Raw genomic sequence first — 18,142 nt, forward strand, 5'->3', positions numbered from 1 at the left:
ACAACTACTAGAACTAATAGATGAGTTTAGTAAGACTGCAAGATACAAAGTTGATACAAAAATAAAGAGTCAAGTATTTTCTTACATATTAGCAGCAAACGATTAGGGGAAAAAAGGCTTTTTTTTTTTTTTTTAAAGATTTTATTTATTTATTTGACAGAGAGAAATCACAAGTAGATGGAGAGGCAGGCAGAGAGAGAGAGAGAGAGAGGGAAGCAGGCTCCCCGCTGAGCAGAGAGCCCGATGCGGGACTCGATCTCAGGACCCCGAGATCATGACCTGAGCTGAAGGCAGAGGCTTAACCCACTGAGCCACCCAGGCGCCCCAAAAAAAGGCTTTTTTAATCCCATTCTTGGGCGTATGAATATTGGAATGTGTGTGGGTGTGTGCGCAAGTGTGTATATAGCCCACCAAAATGAGAGAAACAACAGAGATGACAACACAAAACCCAGGAAACAGAAGAGTAATCAAAGAAAGAAAAAACAACCAAGCCTCACCAAGATGGTGGTAAAGAGGAGTCCCACAATGGCAGCCCTGTAGAGGCTGGATAGCAAGTCATTTACCAACATGACATGGAACTCTGGGATTGACAACACCGAGAAAATCTGGAACTGACAGACACCCTAATATGTTTTACCATGTGAGTCTTTATGGTTCTATCAGAATGTTTAGTGCAAAATTATTGATCAATAGAAAGTTAAGCCAATTAAAAACAAAGTAACCACTATGCCTAAGTTAAAGAGCGAGTGACCACTGAGTATTCTGTGGCCATAGTCCTCAAAATTCAAATGATAATACTGTAAATATTAAATGACACTTTGACCAAAAAGTAAATAAAATTATCATTGGAAGTGGGGTGCCCAGTTGGTTCAGTCGGTACAGCACGCGACTCTTGGCCTCAGGGTCGTGAGTTCAAGCCCACACTGGCTGTGAGCCTTAGACTTAAATTAAAAAAAAAATTTTTTTTAATTATCATTGGGAGGATGGGAAAAGAAAGGTCCAGGAAGTTAAACCCTCATCTTCTGTAGAAAACAGTCAAAAGGCAATGTTTAGAGTTGAAAAGCCGAGCCCTAAGAGTAAAAATTGGTTATTTAAAAATATATGGCAGTAAATGCCAGAAGAAACAGCTAAAAATGAAACCTGAAAATGCTTGCTTCTGAAGAACAACACGTGGAACACAGGATCCTTTCTTTTTAAGTCTGAATTACCATTTCAGTTACTATTTAAACCAGAGATGATATTACTTTGCTAAAAAAATAAAATAAGTTTTAAAAAAAAAAACAGTAAATATTTCAAATAAAAATCTATTATGTCAACCTTGAGGCCTCTGTCAAGAAGTATTTTTAACTGGATTTGATTTCTCTAAGCAAATTTCAGACAAAATCAATTTGAATAAAACACATGAAATGTATAAAAACAGTTACAAAAAAGTTAAAACACCTTTTTTAAAAAAAGTAGTTCCATAAAAACATTTAGCAAAAATTTAGGCTATGGAAACTCAAATATATCCAATTTCCTGATAAATACTGTAAATGGTAATTAAGTAAAACATTTTTTCAAAAATATTTACATCAGCCTCAGAACATATATAATACGCCCCAAAAGGCCTTCCTACCCACTATAATAGGCATTTTATTTCTGTTCTTCACTGCCCACAATAACATGGAGTATTTTTTTTTAAGATTTTATTTATTTATTTGGCAGACAGATCACAAGGAGGCAGAGAGGCAGGCAGAGAAAGAGGAAGGGAAGCAGGCTCCCCCTGAGCAGAGAGCCCGATGTGGGGCTCTATCCCAGGACCCTGAGATCAGGACCTGAGCCGAAGGCAGAGGCTTAACCCAATGAGCCACCCAGGGGCCCCAACACAGAGTATTTTCCAAAACTGCCTAAGAGCTCCAAAGACCAGTCCCTCACATTCACACAGAGATGCCCTCTCTGGGCACTTTACGCGTCCTTTCAAATAGAATGACTGTAACTTCCTTCCACCCCATCCAATCTCTAGAAGACGAATTATTTCTTAGGGGATGTTTTGCAAAATTGCTTGCAAGTCACAATACCGGGAAGAGAGGGAAGAAAGAAAGGCAAAAATACGACAAAATCCTGAGAAACATACACATTTTTAATACACTTATAACATTCTAACTCATCCCTTTAGATGTTAGGTGGGAGGCTTTCTGAAACGCTGGAATACTATTCATAGTTTCATCTAATCAGAAACATTCCAATTAAATGAATGATATTAATATAATTATCTAAGAAAACATTCAAGGGAGCTCTACAGACGGTTTCTACAGTAGACTCCAACCTGTGGGGCAATTTCTGACTGAGCATGGATGAGGCCTGTGGACTCGTTCCTGTGTTTGTCAGGTGTAATCTGTGATTATGCAACTGAACATTACAGCCACCTCAGGCCATTCCGTGTTTAGAGAGACGTGTTTACGGCCATATCCTGCCAAACAACCAGAATACCACTTAACCTCAGTTTAACCACTGCCTGAATGAACTTGTTAGGATTACACTGAGATACAGACGCAGAACAAATAATAGGCCAAGAAATGCATGTCCACACAGTGAAGGGGGGGGGGGGGGTCCTTACATAATACCCCTTAGTCACCAAGGCAAAATGCACTTGGGAATTTACATTCTAAAGGCTGAAAATTTAAATAGAGAACAGGGATAAAAATAACAAATGCCAAATTCCAAAAAGAAATGAATTCCTCTGAAGGGTGGGTGTGTCATCTCAGAAAGCAGCCCCAAATACAATGTGGTTTCTGCATCTACCCAAGCTAATCAGTAAATCTACAAATAAGAGGAAAAAAACGAACAAGAGAACACTTCCACAGCATGCTGTCTGGAGTAGATTGCACTAGATTATTGACTGGAATTGACTGCCTATCAATAGCAACTGAAAGTCACTGCCTCCCGACTGCTTCCTGTGTTGGAAGCCCACTCTGGCGCCACCCTACCTCGGAGTGAACAGATCCACACGGGAAGGTGAACCAGCACGCTCATTCTCCTCCGCCAGCCAATTATCAAATAGATATTGGCCAAAAATATTTCTTTTTAAACATGCTTTTAAGTTAAAAATCAGGAATGAGACAATACGATGGAGTCTGAAGTATGCTTTGCCATATGTTTTCTTTCTTCTTAATAGAGTTCCATCTGTCCATCAAAAAATCTATTTCAACTATCCAGCCACCATATTTTAAGGCTTAAAAAGGAGACATGTTTTAAGGAGACAGAAGAAAGGGTTAAGAAGCCGGCACCCAACATCGCATGTACCCCAGACTGTGTCACTCAGACCTCGACTTTATTTTACCATTCAAGTAAAAGATGACGGAAGAGTACACAAGGAATATGTGAAACCACCTTTGCTAAAACTCCATCTATAATGATCACTACTGAGAAATAACCACCACCCATTGCCACTCAAAATACTCAAAACGTTAACTATAACAAAATTGTAAGAATATATTATTTCAACGTGCTTAAAACGTTTGAGGCTGGAGCACCCAGGTGGCTCAGTCAGTTAAGCAGTGACTCGTGATTTCCACTCAGGTAATGATTTCCACTCAAGGACATGAAATGGAGCCCCCTGTTGGGGCTTAAGATTCTTAAGCTTAAGATTTTCTCTCTCTCTCTCTCTCTCTCTCTCACTGTCTCCCTCTGCCTGCCTCTCACCCTTAACCCTCTCGTTCTCTCCCTCTCGAAAAAAATAATTAATTAATTAATTAATTAAAAATAAAAACCTTTGAGGCTGCATTCCGGTACTTTCATTAACAGAGATAGAGCATTTTAATCTTTCATTTGTCATGAATGAACAAACCCTTCTGGCAGTATTCTCCTTATTACTCAAGGCAAGGGGAAGCATTACTAGAATTCCATTTCGCAATCCATCTACATTACCACTGACGAATGTTCTCCCAAGTATTTCTTACTCACACTACTATCATTTAGGGCTGGCGGCTGATGAAGTATAGAGTGATCAATTTAGTACATTATTATGTTACCATTGAGGAAACATTCATTTATGAAGGTTATTCTGTTAATTAATAAATAGAATTCAACATCAATTCCCCATTTAGTGGTCTCTTTCACTCCAACATACCACTTATTATATTCAATAAGTATTTGTTTTTATTATTTTACAATATTGCTTTTATTATAAATACTTTCTACAAAATGGATACTTGAAAGCATGGACTTCTGCAAAGGTTAAACTATTACTGGTACTAAAAAGTAAAATACCCAAATACAAGTAATTTACAAAGTAAACTGTGACATCATTAAGTAAAAGTACCATCTCTGATTCAGTGAATTCCTGGTAGACTGTTTGGCATCATAGGTGGAAGCAGCACCTTTGAATCCTAGACCCATTACCAGCCTTGGATAAGTGATCTGACTTCTCTGATCTTCCATTTTTGAATGTTTACCCTGGAAAACACTACCAATTTCACTGGGTTAGTGAAGGGGAAAAATGCGACCATGCTCCTAACACAGGGCTGGGCGTCAGGAAGCACTGGCCATCTCGCTGCACTGCAGTTGTTAGTCAAGGGAAACACCTTAACACTAAAGGAGTCAAGAAATATACATGCTGGTCTTCAAAAGTCTATCTAAATACCAAAATGATAATACCACAAAAATAAGACAAACTAAATTTACAAAGATCATATGAAAAAATTCTCCGAGATCTAGTATATTTTAGTACAATTTTTGACAAAGTCTAAGTTCTATCCTGACGAGTAGAACAGGTCTAAGATTTCGTTCATGAGACATTTATTACTTCATCTCCCAGTACCTGTAAAACAGAATATATGCTTTAACAAGAATTAACTAATGGTTTCCTAAGAGCCAAGAATGTTCACCAGCATTTTTTATAAAAGTAAAAGACTGGAAACAGGCTAAATGTCCACCGCTATGGAAATACATGAAAAAATTATGTAGCTATAAGAAGAATGAGAGGGGTTTATATATACTAATATGGAATGAAAGAAGACATGCTGTCAAATTTTAAAAATATATATATAATTTATAATATAAGACTTTATGTTAATACAACCAAAGGGGAAAAAAGTATGTCACATACATACATATTTATGCACTTAAATTCATATACAAAGGATCAAAATTATGCAACCAATGGTGACCTCTCGGTTTTACTCTCCATAAATCTGTTATTTCACTATTTCAGTGAGACCACACTTATATATCACTTGTGTAATTTATGAACCTCAAGGAAAGTTAGCCAATAAATACATGAAGCTAAAATCAAATAAAAACAAGTTTTAGAAAGCACATTTTAGTTTACAAAAGAATTTCGCAGGCCTTTAGTTTAAAATCGTTTAAAATCCTTTAACAGGGGCATCTGTTAAGCATCTAATTCTCGATTTCAGCTCAGGTCGTGATCTCAGGGGTCATGACTTCAACCCCAGGTTGGGCTCATGGAGCCTATTTAAAAAAAAAAAAAAAAAAAAAAGTCCGTTAACATAGTATCTAACTGAATCCCCGTAATAAGTTTCTAGAACTTCAGGTAGTATCCTTATTTTAAAAGTGAGATCAGACTCAAGTATTTGTTAATCCATGGGTAATAAATGCAGAGCCCAACAGACACATATTAACCCGACCCTCAGTTCAGTGTTCCAGCCTTCACACTACAGTACCTCCAGAATTAAAAATGCAGGTACAGGACTCTATAAATCTCTGCAGTGCCTCCATTCATGTGAGAGTCCAGAGCCTGGAGGAAAAGGCGTGCCAGCAGGAGCCAAGGATCAGCGTTCCAGTCTCAACAACATCACCACTAAGACTTCGTGGCAAATCACACTCTGGAGCAATGATTCTCCAGGGGCTGCACATCAGGCTCAACGGTGATGTTTTTAAATAATCCTAATATTCAGGCACCTGTGTGGCTCAGTTGGTTAAGCGACTGCCCTCAGCTCAGGTTATGATCCTAGAGGCCCAGGATCGAGTCCCACATCGGGCTCCCTGCTCAGCAGGGAGTCTGCTGCTCCCACTAACCTCTCTCCTCTCGTGATCTCTCTCATTCTCTCTCTCTCTCTCTCAAATAAATGAATAAAAACTTAAAAAAAAAAAAAAAAGAAAATCCTAGTACTCAAGGCTGACCTCCAGAGATTAGGGCTGAATCCGGGTCATTAGTATGTTTATTAACAGCTTCCCAGGTTATTCTAAGATACAGCTTGGTCAAGACCATAGATATCCTTATCTGATAAAATAAAAATAGAAGATATTAAAAATCGTTTGTGCTATATGACTTGCAGAGCTGAAACGAGAGATGCATGTTATATGGGAAAGTTTTCTAAAAACAAGAAAACACCTCACAAATGTAAAGGTACTATTATTCATTCAAACATGTACTAAATCTTCCATGTGCCGGGTGTGTACATGGGACAGAGAGAAAGCACGGCTCTCCAGATGCGGGGGAGCTACCACGTCCTCAGTAACAGCTGAGCTGTGGGACAAGGCACGGCAGAGGCACAAAGCTGGTGGTGACCGGCCCAGCCTTAAGGCCCAGCCTCGGGTGATGGTGGGGAGAGGGCTTGAAAGGCCTGCAGAGGGGCACCTGGGTGGCTCAGTCTGTCAAGCGTCCACCCCTTGATTTCAGATCATGATCTAAGGGTCATGAGATCAAGTCCCATGTGGGGCTCTGCTCAGTGCAGAGTCTGCTTGAGATTCTCTCTCTCTCAAATAATAAATACGTATTTAAAAAGAAAGAAGAAGAAGGAAAAAAAAGAAAGGCCTGAACAGAGAAGACCCTTGAGGTAGATCCTGGCGTTTTAAACAGAGTGCACGTCACACATAGGCAAGTAGTTCAAGACCGCCAGAGGTCCTCCAAGAGCCGGCTCAGGCTCCTGGGGGTCCTTGGGACCCTCTCAGGGGGTCTGTGAGGTTATAACTACTTTGATATTAATGCTAGGACACATCACCACCAAAACCGAGAACCACCCAAGTGTTCTCCAACTGGTAAACAGACAAACGCAGTACATTCATACATCAGAGTAAGACTCAGCAATAAAAAAATATTAGTGATAAAACAAGATGAATGAGTCGCAAATGCACTCTGTTAAATGAAGGAAGCCAGATTTCAAAAGGCCATGGCTGTGTAATTCCATTTAGATGACAGTAGGGAAAAAACACAATGAAAGGACACAGAAAAGGTCAGAGGGTGCTAAGGCTAAGGACAAGGGGACATTTTGGGGTGATGGGGACATTCTATATCTTCACTGTGTTCACAAAACCATTTGCACTTGTCAAAACCCAGAGATGAATCATACACCAAAATGGGTGGATTGCACTGGATGGAAGTTACACCTCAATAAATCTAACTTGTAAAAATAATAGTATGCTATTTGCCTTTTGCTTCTCTTTCTCTCCTAAATGTACACTGTTTGACAAAAGCTCATAACTAATGATGTCATCACTCTCCAACTAAGGGAATGCAAGCTTATATATTCTTACGTTCTAAATTTTTCTCCATTTCAACACAGTAAATAGTGATAGATATAATCAACATAAACACAAAGGTCTCTTGAGGCTTCAACAATTTTAACAGCAGGGCTCCTGAGACCCAGCAGTTTGACAACCACTGCCCTAGGCGATAGGGAGGCCCAGAAGAATTCTAAGCATAGGGTAACAGCACCTAATCCCACACGGAACAGCCTGCAGCAGATGAGCCAAGAGGTACTATCAAGGCGCCTGGGTGGCTCAGTCACTTAAGTGTCAGACTCTTATTTTCCGCTGAGGTCAGGATCTCAGGGCTGTGAGATCGAGCGCCGTGCCAGGCTCCCTGCTCAGTGTGGAGCCTGCTTGAAAGACTCTCCCTCTCGCTCTGCCCCTCCGTCCCCCACAAATAAATAAAGATAAATCTTAAAAAAAAAAAAAAAAGTTACTACACAGGTCTGACTAAGGCTGAGTACAGGAACAACTGGAAAGGAATGATCTCCACACACCATCTGCAGCTTATTACAAACACCCGAGCCAGGTTCTCTCCACAGAGTTCTCTTTGTCGGTGTGTTAACGTTTTGCAAACGAATTTCTGACAACTGGTAACATAGTCAGGAGATGAAGCCTGCTACAAGAGCCATCCTACAATGCATTACTGGTACGACTGTGGGATTACTCACTCTTCAAACGATGCCAATAATTTAAAACTGAGTTTTACATATTTTAAACTTGAAAAATAACCACCATGAAGGGGTACAAGAGGTAATATCGGGCGGAGGGGGGATGGTGTTACAGCTCAATACCTCAAAACCAATTAGGAAAACAAGGTAATTGACTAAAAACCAATATTTCACTTTTCTGAGAATACGCTTTCATTTGTATCCACAAAGACTGTGACAATTCTAACTCAGCACAACACTTTCTATGTAAATATGGTTTTTACTAGATGGAGAGAGAGTGGGTTGTTTCTTTTTGGTCTACAAAGTACCCTCTCCTCCTGAAGAAAACGCCTTTCTAAATACTGGCCCTATACATTCCAAATTATTTCAAGCTCAGAGCTTTTTCTATAATATTCTTATGCCTACAATTGTTTAGTACTGTGGGATGCCAGGGAGGTAGAGAAATTAATCTGATAACAATCTGTCTTTGAACTTTAAGTACTAGAAACCAGAAAGATGATAGCTCAATCGATCAACCATGGGAAGGAAATAGTAGTTATTAGAAAGATGATTTCCTCCACCCAAAAAAAAGAAACTTACACCACTTTATAAGCCATTTTAAATGAGTGTGCGTATGTGTGCGTGTGTTAACGGCCATCACATATTGCTTCTCTAATAATTTTAAGTAGCTGACCCCACTGATAACTCTTAGGTAATCCCAAACAGGTGGAAACCGGTCTAGAGCAATCAATTTGCTGCCTTTTAGAAAATTCACCTATCCTTCTATTCATAGGAAAGGGGGTAGGAGCCACGCCGGACTTTTGCCAAAGCAGCTGTGTATTATGAAAAGATAAAGTCAAATGAGATCCTTACCTGAAAGTGTAGCCCTTCTGATCTACTTCTTATACAGAAATCTTGGGTATTAGGTTTACTGCCATTCACATTCAAAACTGAACCTAAAGATTGAAAGAGGGAAAATAATTAATTTTAAATGCATGCACGATGAAGATAAAAACATCAATTTGATCAAAGATGAAATTTCCGTACACTTGTTGAAGCCAAATGGTTTCTGCAGGAAACCTGTTTTCTGTGACTCAAATCCAAAATGGAAAACGTGGGTGGTTCTTCCTGTCTCACCATTAAGAGTCAGCCAATTGGCTGATGAAGTTTTCACACAACTTAAGCTCAAACTCCAGCCTTCCATCTGCTCTAATACCGCCATACCTTCGGGAAATGAAAGAAAAATAAAGGCTTTCTTCAGCCTCAAAGTAAGTCTTTAACAGGTACCTTATTCCATCCAGACTCTGAGTACAAAACTTCAAATCTTCAAAACTTCAAATCCAGGAGATGTGAAAAATAATGAGAGCTGAATCACAAAATAATTGAGGGGCTTTACAGCTGTCTCTGACTCTGCAGCTGTGATTTCGAAGAAAATGACACAAGACTAGCGCTTGGATACTAGACTACGGTCGCCGTGTGACCATGGGCAGGGGCTTCCACCCCAGTCAGTTTTCGCGGAGCCGTGCTTCTCCCCACCCACAAGTCCCTCACCATGTGTCAAGACATGCCTGCCAACAGATACTGTATTTGGGCTCCTACACATCCAAGCCTGCCAGATTGGGAGAGGAATCCGGTAATTCTGCCGGCCATTTCCACATACCCACCTAGAGCTAGTCAACTAGCCGGTGTAACACAGACAACTGAGAACACACACACCACAGCACCCCTTCGAGGAGAAAGACTCTGCATACATGAGACTAGCGTGGGGAGACACTCATGCAGACCCTTCTGCCAAAGGCCTTCTCCATGTACACCTATGGTCTGTGGAAAATCGGCAAATATAAGACCATAAAAATTTAGATGGCTACTTCCACCACTAATACAAGGACTCCAAGAGGCAAACTGCTCAAGACGAGCAATAGTCTAGTTCCTAAAGATGCCAGGCCCAATCTGAACATTCCTCGTGCCCAACGAGTCTGTCTCAAAAATGCCAAGAGGCTCATGGAGCTCAGGCTACTTAGTGAAGAAAGGGCCTTTTGAGAGCCATCAGTGGATGCCCAGCAGGTCCTTCCAGAGAGACTCCCCTGCAGTCAAACAGGAGAACCCAATGGCCAGACTAAAGCAAGGGGCATTGGCTCCCAAAGTATTCATCTCGAAAGAGCTGCTTTGTGGGGAGACTGTGAGACTCGAAATACACACACGGTCTGTACTTTGACATTTTAGGGAGTATGGGTATGAGGCACTAAGCAGATTATGAGCAAATACGTATCATAAGTTTTCCGAGCTGGAAGAGGCTACTCTACCCCATTACCACTGTAAAACCATCATCCTATAGACAAGATGAAGTCAAAATCTTCTGACTGCCAGGCTGGTGCTCTTCCTATCACACCTTTGTCTTTAATCAGCTGGGGAAAAGATCTTTTGGAGTATATTAAAATCAAGCTACAACTCTGTGGCAGGATAAAAATCTCATTTAACCATGTGTTGCAAAAAAAAGATTAACATAAACGATTAAGAAGCAAAACCTTTAGAGTAACGTCCTACTGGGGAAGGGGGTAAGGCAGGGTTGGCTATCTTTCTCCATACAAATATGATCTAATCTTTAGGGAAAATGTACTTACAAAATTATATACAAAAACCAGCTCTTTTTTAAAAGAAACTCACCACTTCCAAACTTATACCTCCAGCAAAAAAAAAAAGAAAAAAGCCACAAAGCATAATGCCTTACTTCACTTAAACAGAATGTTGAATTGACAAAAATAGCAATCCTTTCTTCCCAAGTTGAGGTTGAAAATATTTTCTAAATAAGGTATTTTCACTGTGCAATAATTAATTTCCTCCATTATAATTAACTTCAGAGCAAATCAAGTAGATTTATTCCCCCATTGTAGTTTTCTTTAAAGCTCCAATATAACACAATAACTTCAGGTGATCTTTCATTCTGCTCATTTTCTCCAATTCCAGATGACAATTCTGCAGACTAGCACAAAAATACACATGTTTGGGGGGCCTGGGTCACTCAGACAGCTAACTTAAGATCCCAGAGTCCTGGGATCAAGTTCTGCATCAGGCTCCCTGTTCAGCGGGAAGCCTGCTTGTCCCTCTGCCTGCCGTCCCCATACTTGTGTGCGCGCGCTCTCTCTCTTGCTCTGACAAATAAAATATATTTTAAAATATGCATGGCTCTACACATAAAAAGAAGAACGCGACTTGCATAAAATGGAGTATCTGCATGCATTTTTGAAACTTTTAAGATAAAACATAAATCTTGGAACAAATTCCTAAGTGCCCCTAGGTAATCAGAGAGAGGCCTGTCTCTTATTAAGGATACTTCAGTTCTAATTTGGGACCAAAGTTAGTACCAATTCTGCCATGAATTAACTGTGCGGTGTTGGGCGAATCATTAAACCTTTGAGCTTAAGCTGACATGAAAAGCCAGCATCATCTATTTCTAAGATATTTTCTAGGTCTCTTAACATCTTCCTGAGACATTAAGGATCATCTTTATGTCCCTTGAATCCTAAAAATCAAATACATCTTTAAATAATAAAAATGAGTGTTTATAAGTTACATTATGCCCCCAGAACTTATTGGGAGGTTACCAGCAGATTAGATAAATGAAATTTCAGAACATTATGGACTTTATCTGAATTAAATGGATCTCAGTGTCTCGTGTTGTCGTTTCTCTGAGCAAGTGCAGAAATGTGCTTTCACATCTGGATAACTCTGCTGAAGGGTTTTCTCCAACTCTCCCCGGGCCTTAATTCCTTCCTCTTCCGACCCGCTGCCTTAGCACCTTGATTCTCTGAAACCTGACTCTATTTGCCATAATGCTGAAAATGAAAAGCTTTTCTATCAATTGGGTTTAAAACAGCTACCATCCAAATCTGTATCTGTACATTTTTATCACTGAGTAATCTAGATTTTAATGTCTAAAACATTTGTTCCACTGATAACTGAACATTTAGTGACTTTTTTCCATCTGAAGCCGAGTTCCTTCCTTATTGCCAAAGAAGCAAGGAAGTTGCTTGATAACACAACGCACAACCTTGGGATAATTGATACTTGATAACACAACGCACAATCTTGGGATAATTCCCTTCCTTTAGGTCCCAACTGGTGATTTTGCCATCCTCCGTGAGTTCGTGAATAAAATAAACATTAGGACTGAGAATCTGGCATTTTACCAGTAGAAATCATAAAGAACAGTTGCTTTTTGCCAAGTTCATTCATTCACACACTGACTATCTCCTACAAGGCAGGCACTATTTATTCTTCATGCTGGGAATACACAAACTGACAAAAGCTTCGCAGAGCTTGCAGTCTGACGGAGGAGACACGCGGCACAGAGACTATCTGGACATCATACAGACATAACACGCATCCTGTACTCATATGCAGTAAACGTCACATACAAATGACATGGGAGATACATATTGTATATGTACATATACATATACATCGTATGTGAGAGGAAGGAACAATGTGCTACTGAAGACAGGAGGCCAGGACGGTGCAGTACGGAGATGCCGGCATGAATGGAGGGAAGGTAAACTGTGGGTCAGGGAACAAGACTCAAACCAAAGACTTGAAGGAGCAGAGACATGTGTCAGACTCTAGTTTCCTAGTACTTGTTACCTTGTACTGACTGGGCATGCAACAGCAATACCAAAACAACAGTGTGCGAGCAAATGTATGCCCAGCCCAGAAGAGAGCTGTGCGTAAACCTCCTTCATTGTTGCAGCTCGGTCTACCAAGTGAAACCCACATCTTCAATTAGGCACAATCACTACGTGGTTTTTTTCCTTTCCCAAGTGTTCGATTGAACAAAATTCTTATCTCTGTGACCCATTTTCCTTAAAAGCCCAGAATAAATTTCCAAGTATTACTTAACGCAGGAAGGAACAACAGTATTACCCAACCACGAACCCACTGAGATGTCCCGACCAGGACTTAAGTCTCGTTATGAGACCCTCATGCCACTGGGGAGAAATCTGTGCTCTCCCAGAGGGGCTGGTGGGGAAAGACCGGGCAGGCTGTGAAATCAGGGCCCCTCGGCCCCCAACAAGCTGTCTAACCTTGAGCAAACCTCTTGACCCCCTGGCCTTCGATTTCCTCAACTACAGAATCAGGGCGCTGGACCATGTGATTTCCAAGCCCGTCCAGGGCTAGGTCCATTTCAGAGAAAAAGTTAGGTCAATAACCATAACTGAAAAATTGTAGCAATGCTAAGCAGCCATCACAGATCCATACACTTTAATTTGTTCTTCTGAGAACAGTAATGAATTCATCCCGACTCATGCATAAACCCTCAACTCTCTCAAAGCGAAAGATTCACAAGAATGGGTCTGAACTGGTTCACCAAGGACAAAAGAATTCGCCAAAAAGAGACAGTATTTTTGTCTCGGTTACATTACCAACACACTCTTACTGGGCTAGTAGGGAAATCCTAAACAAACAAGAGCATCCACCTGCTGGGGTTCCAAATATTCTTTATGCATCCCCCCCCAAATGTAAAACATGTGTTTTTAAACAGTAGGCTTCCTTCAAAATTCCTTGCAATCCATTAGTCTTCTTACCGAGGTATTATTTTTAAAAAGGTGCTGTGATGAACATTTTATTCAGAGAGGCCCAAAATCTACCCTCCCTCTCACCACCGTTAACAGCTCCTTCTGTGTAAAGCCCACTTTCTCAAAGCAGAATTAATAAAGAAAGCCAATAAACCAACTGCAGATGGAAGAATTCTGTTTCCTGCCTTCTCTGCCCTCTAGTACAGGCAAGGCTTGGGAATCGGTTCTGCCAACCTGGCACCACATGCGACTCCTTCGGAACAGAGTCCCAGCACGTGGGAAAAGCAGCAAGGTGGAAGGATGTGTGGCGTGCACTTTGCTGGCAACGTGGAGTGCTTCGAGCTCTGGCTTCCTGATTTGGAGCATCCTGACCCAGGGAGGGGCAGCAGCCCCTCGGAGGGCCAGTCCCCAGTACCGGCACCCACTTCCAGAAATTCGGCCTCAGGGCTCTTTCTTCAGCCCTCCTGGCGATTTGCTCAGCTGCCTATCACCCCTAAGAAACCCCTTTCTGTTTACACGAACTAGAATAGACCTTAGCATCTGTAACCAAAAACCCTGACCAATTCACGTAGCACATATTCCTTTCATTATTTCCACATACGAGAGGGGAGATTGAAAGACACAAGGAACACACAGAACATTCCACTATAAGTCAAGAGTTGTTTCCAGCCAGGGCTCAAATCCACAATCAACACTCCCAACCTTCCCTTATATGTACCTTCTCATAAATTTCATCACCTCTCCCATGCAAGGAGAAGAAAATGATTTTTGCCTAACTAATTTTCTATCAATAAAGAGTCTGATGACAGTAACTTGGCGAGATATTTGAGAACAGGATACAGTAAACATTGCTTTCCGTACTAGCCCAAGTTTATGGAGAAGCCTGCCGTGTCAGGCAGCACTTTGAGAACATTCCCAAACTGCAGACAAGGTGATCTAATGCTGTGTTGTAATGCCAAAACGATCAGCCCTCTGTGCCAAGGCATAACTTAATTCACAACGCAGCAATGAACTTTTCACTTATTTTCACCCATCCCTCAGGGCAAGATAATCATGTTAAAACCACAGACACATCAGGTAACTAAAATATTACCCTATGACCCAACACCAAAAGCAGACTGGAAATGCCGAGAAGTGATTATGTATGTCAAAAATTCTCTTCTCAGTAGACAGACATTAAGTCGCATAAAATCAGTAGACAAAGATGAGAAAAGTAATCAGTTGTTAGTAATACTGTTCTTTGAAATTGCAGGAGAATCTTACAAAGGACATTTGATATCTGTGAATAATCAAATTACTCTGTACTATCAAATTGCACACAAATATTTCTCAGGTAATACTCAAAGGCAAAACTTTTACATAAAAGATCACTTGCACACTTCTGAAACCAAGAATGACACCGATATTCACTCAGAAGACGACTCGATGGGCTGCCAAATGGAAGTGGGTACTTGATTCAAAGGAGAGCACAAGTATGCGTCAAGGGAGACTGCAGACAAGTCTACTAACGTTGGTGCCAAGCTCACCATGGCTCACGGGTACTCAGAGCGCTCCAGCTTCCCGACTGCGGCCCCAAACTGCTTTCGTCAAATCCTCTGTAGCACACTTAACTTTAACACTGGTGATGGGGAGAACGGGAATACACAAAAGTCAAAAATAGCTATATTTTTCCCTAAGGATGAGGCAAATCAGCTTGCTCAAGAAAACTCAGAGCTTGGCTCCTTCCAAACAAGATTTTAGAAACAATAATTTCATAGAGCCTCCGGGCAAGGAAGTTACTAAGATGAGTATGGAGCTTTACTATGAGAACACGTGCACCATATGTGTCCTTGAGATGCATCTGGCTCGCGCTCTCTCTCTTTTTTTAAGAAATGAAGTATTTCTGGGCTAGAAATGACACGTGGCCTACTTTGAAGGCTTTTTTTTCTGGTTTCTCATATTTAGACTCTAACCTCAATCTATTTATTGCAGGTTTAAGGAGGGATACGATGCACATTCATTAATAGTATCAAAGTCAAAAATACATACGTAATATATTGCAGATGAGTGATTCCCAAAGCTAGTGTGCGAAACGATACCTCGACTGTAGGTCCTCAGGGAAGGGGGGAAGGGAGGGACAAAACACCTTGTTCGTGAGGACTTAATAAAGCCAGCGAAACGGATCCAATTCAAAAGGCTCCTCTTTATTCTGAGACTATGTCCTTTCTATTCTTTTGGCATAAAATGCTGAAAAATATAATTTCTTCAATGTAAATTCAATTAGGTGACATATACTGTATTATTAATTTCAGAGGTAGAGTTTAGTGACTCACGGGTCTTACGTAACACCCAGCGTCCGTTCCATCACGTACCTACTCTGATGCCCATCCCCCCGCCGCCGCCCCTCCAGCAACCCTCAGTTTGTTCCCTATGGTTAAGGGTCTCTTATGGTTTGTCTTCCTCTCTGATTTCGTCTTATTGTATTTTTCCCTCCCTTTCCCTTTGAGCCTCTGTTTGTTTCTTAAATTCCACATATGAGTGAAGTCATATGATAATTGTCTCTCTGATTCACTTATTTCGAAATGCTGAAAATTTTTAAAAATTAGATCTGTAACCTGTACCTTCTCTATCTCCAACATCCTAACTCCCCTCCTTCCAGTGGATCAGGCAAAAAAAATAAATAAAACCTAAAGTCATCCCTGCCTCCTCTTTTCCCCTCCACATGTCCAGACCGTGAGCATATCCCTTCAGCCTTACTCTCAAAACACATCCATAACAAACCACTTCTCAGCACCACAGTGAAGATATAGGACATTTCCACTGCCCCAAAAAGTGATATCAAAATGGCCAGTAACATATGAAAAGGTCCTCAACTGCCTTGGTCTATGGGGAAATGCAAATTAAAACCACACGGAAGCTCTCTACCACCCACCAGGATAGCTACAGTTCAGCAGCAGGCAATGCCCCGTGTTGCCAAGAATGTGGAGCTCCCAGAGTGCGGTGCTGATGGAGAATCATCGGAAAGCGGTTTCTCAGTGTCGACTACAATGAATATACACAAACCCCATGACCCAGCAAGTCCACTTCTAATTACGTCCCCCAGAGACGTCTTCACCAAACACACACACAGAAAAGGTGGCGCTATGCACTCGCCAAGGGCAGGAAACCACTGCGGTGTCATCACACAATGGAATGCTCTACAGCAACAACAATGAACCAGCTACAACCGGAAGGACACGGACGGATCCCACAAACACCACGCTGAATGAAAGAAGCCAGTAACAGAAGAATTTATCATATTAATTAATAAAGCAGTCATATAAAGCTAACAGGCAAATAATAAGTTATGGAATTAGTAGTCAAGAGGTAATAATTTGGGAAGGGGTGACTGAGCCTCCTGAGGGGCCAATAACATTCTTTTAAAAAAAATTTCTTTATTGAGAAATTATTTTCTTTTCTTTATTTTCTTTATTTGAAAGAAAGAGTGAGAGAGAACAGGAGCGGAGGGAGAGGCAGAGGGAGCAGGAGAAGCAGACTTCCCACTGAGCAGGAAGCCCTCCCCTACCCAACATGGGACTCGATCCCAGGACCCTGAGATCATGACCTGAGCCCAAGGCAGAGTCTTAATCCACTGAGCCATCCAGGCGCCCCATGGGCTAGTAATATTCTGTTCTTAATCTGAATGCTGATTACACAAATGTATTCACTTTGTAAAAACTTACCCCACCACACCTACCCAGGGGGTACTTTCTGTACCCTTCTATATGTTTTTTATACTATTACATAAAGTTTTGTTTTAATTACCTTTTCAGTAAGGCCTTTTCTGGCCAGGCTTTATGAACATGTCCACCACTACCCAGGATTTTACAACCTTTCCGCTCCCCCCCACCCCGCCCTTCTTTTTCCTCTTTAGCACTTATCAGTATCTGAATGCTGTCTATTTTACATACTGGATATATTTTACAAACCAACGTGTTTTTTACACACCAGAAGTTCCATGAACATTCATATTTTTCCCATTTTGCTAAGTAAGTCTAAGTCTCCAGTGTCTAGAACCATGCTAGCTAGCGTCCATAGTAGGCACTTAATAAATACTGATTTAAACTTGTTTATTAAGTACACAGGCTTGCTCAATTCAATTATGCTTGTGGATCTGAGCTGTGAATTCTTCACCACCACCATGGTATTCTGAACAATAAGCCAGTTGTGTTCTGTTCTGGCTTCGTTCTTCTCCCCGGGGTTCTTGGGCCTCTTGTCTGCCTGATCATCTGCTGGATACTCCCACTTTTCCTATTCAACTATGAAGCTCTGTCAAGTTTGGGATACAACACTAACTCTCTAAACTCTAGAACATCTTTTTTATGTTTATAAAGGAAGCCTCAGGCTTCATTAACTTGTTTCTTAGCAAAACCCACCCTGTGGACTCATACTGAATTCAGGGCCAAATAAAAGTAACAAAGAAACTTAACTCTATTG

At 40.9% G+C, this 18,142-nt stretch overlaps 1 protein-coding gene across 2 annotated transcripts in view; it reads right to left on the reverse strand.

Moving 5' to 3' along the window:
* Positions 1-18,142, reverse strand: part of SIPA1L1 (signal induced proliferation associated 1 like 1) — a 362,171-nt gene that overhangs the window by 319,797 nt on the left and 24,232 nt on the right. For both annotated transcript variants that reach the window (XM_059182928.1, XM_059182927.1), the window contains exon 2: positions 8,991-9,073. The gene's annotated coding sequence lies outside the window, so the exon portion shown is untranslated. The remainder of the gene's footprint in view (positions 1-8,990; positions 9,074-18,142) is intronic.

The sequence above is a fragment of the Mustela lutreola genome, chromosome 7 (assembly GCF_030435805.1).
Source record: "Mustela lutreola isolate mMusLut2 chromosome 7, mMusLut2.pri, whole genome shotgun sequence".
NCBI lineage: Eukaryota > Metazoa > Chordata > Mammalia > Carnivora > Mustelidae > Mustela > Mustela lutreola.